The sequence below is a fragment of the Echinops telfairi genome, unplaced genomic scaffold, assembly GCF_000313985.2.
Source record: "Echinops telfairi isolate 266 unplaced genomic scaffold, ASM31398v2 ScPeMD7_1;HRSCAF=3_0, whole genome shotgun sequence".
In the NCBI taxonomy this organism is placed as follows: Eukaryota; Metazoa; Chordata; class Mammalia; order Afrosoricida; family Tenrecidae; genus Echinops; species Echinops telfairi.
In genome coordinates, this window is record NW_022103896.1 from 55,364,764 (window position 1) to 55,366,690 (window position 1,927).

The window sequence follows — 1,927 nt, forward strand, 5'->3', positions numbered from 1 at the left end:
ATATATATGCATAAAACTTTTCACTGACACAAACTAAAGTAACAGAATTTGGGAAAGATTTGCTTGAAAAGGCCACATCTATATCTTCGACTCCTTTTAATATGATCCCTTGTTTGTTTGTTTTATGTTGTTTTTTATGCTTGTTGATAATCTGGAAGAAAACTTAATCTGAGGAGTTAGAAGCTATTTCACGTGCTTTATACTTGTAACAAAATGCTAAATATATACACCTGCTAGATTTAAGGCTGATGAACATTATAGGCATTTAAGAAAAAACAAAGAAAAAACTTCAAAATTAACTGAAATACACTTACTGTTTTTAAGAGTTAAAAGTGAGGCTTTTCAAAATGAAAGCGGGTGGTAAGTTTTCTAAGCAGATACTGTCACTGTATTATGGACCAAAAGAAAGCCCTGTATTTCCAACTGATCCATCTATGAAAAAAGTCGTGCTAAGACTGTACCAGAAACATGTAATAAAGCAATCATAAAAATGCATAAAATCCACAAAATGCATTTCCACGCTAACAACACGGAAATCAATCAACCCCTTGCCACCCCCACTCCCTGTCCCCAGTTCCCAAAGGGAAAATTCTTTGCCACCACTTTCAGCGATTTAAAAGAGGGAAAACACTGTCTCCTTCAAACTTAAATAAAAGGCTCTTTTGTACCTTAAGAGTGTAGTCTCATTAATGCAAAACTAAGAGCTTCCTGCCCAAGGTTAAACCCAAGCGACCACCACGGAAAGTAACTATTTCTGCATTCCCTGGGAGATGCAAGCAAGCGCTTAAAGCCAACGCAACGCAACAGAGAATAGGAAGGAGCCAAAGACATCACCACTCCAGAAGGCAAAAAGCCCTTCGGAAAGCTGGGAAAGCTCTACAACGCTGTTTACTCCTAAGAAAGAGGAGGGGCAGGAGTTGAGAGTGCGAGGGTGGTGCCACCCCCAAGCATCTGCAAATGTCTCCAGTTTCTGGCTCGCGTGGCCAAAGCCAGCGCCCCCGGAAGATGCTTCCGCGGCCGCTTCTCCCTCCATCCCACGGGCGCTCCAAGAAGGCCGCCCGGACCCGCCCGACGGCCGGCGCCGCATCCAGAGCCCTCCGCCCTCCGGCTCGGCCAGTGGCCCTCCAACAACTTACAGGGCCCGCGGGCAGCCGCGTCCCAGGCCGGCGCCGCCCGCGGCGCAGAAACCGCCCGCCGCCGAGAGGACCCGAGCGCAGCCGCCCCGGGAGGGACCGTGTTTTGGCGCACATTCAAATGGCCTCCAGGGGCCGGGAACGCACTTTGGCTTCCCCTGGCTCGATGCACGGCTGTCCCCAGCGCCGGCTCGGCCAATGCCCGGAGATGCGCGCGCGTGCACACAAGACACACACACACACACACACACACACACACACACACACACACACACACACACACACCTCTTTGCCTGGACCAGTGTGGCCATTGCAAACCCGGGAAACGCCTCCAAGGGACCAAGTACCTGCTCTCTGCGAGCTGCTCAGCTGTTCACTTCATCCTCCGTTGACAAGGAAACCAAACCGCACTTCTTTTTTTTTTTCTCCAGAAAAACCTTCCACTGCCATCATTTGAAAATTGATTTACGGGGAGGGGAGAGGGAGGAAGAAGGCATAATATATAGATATAAGGATATCTATCATAAAATTATTTCTCGGTTGTTTTTTTTTTTAAAAAAGGCAAATGTGCAAAAGGCATAGTTAATTTAAAGGAGGGGGGTAAAAAGTATTTTGCTTAAAAAGGAACCCAGTAACCAGCTGCAAGAAAAGTTTCATGTTATCAATGGGTGTCAAAAACCGGAAGGAAAAAAACGAATTTCTTGTTACCGGCTTCCAAAAAGGGTAGAAAAAATATATAAAATTAACGTCTTGGCTCAGTGGTTAGCACCAATATCGCAAGACTACAAACTTGT

The 1,927-nt window shown here is 46.6% G+C and overlaps 1 protein-coding gene across 2 annotated transcripts in view; it reads right to left on the reverse strand.

Moving 5' to 3' along the window:
• The window catches only part of RALYL (RALY RNA binding protein like), an 832,089-nt gene extending 830,489 nt beyond the window's left edge, over nucleotides 1–1,600 (reverse strand). Inside the window, exon 1 of one of the 2 annotated variants that reach the window (XM_045287689.1) lies at nucleotides 1,481–1,600. The gene's annotated coding sequence lies outside the window, so the exon portion shown is untranslated. The remainder of the gene's footprint in view (nucleotides 1–1,480) is intronic. The other variant, XM_045287683.1, reaches the window with a different exon arrangement.
• Nucleotides 1,601–1,927: the final 327 nt, after the last annotated feature.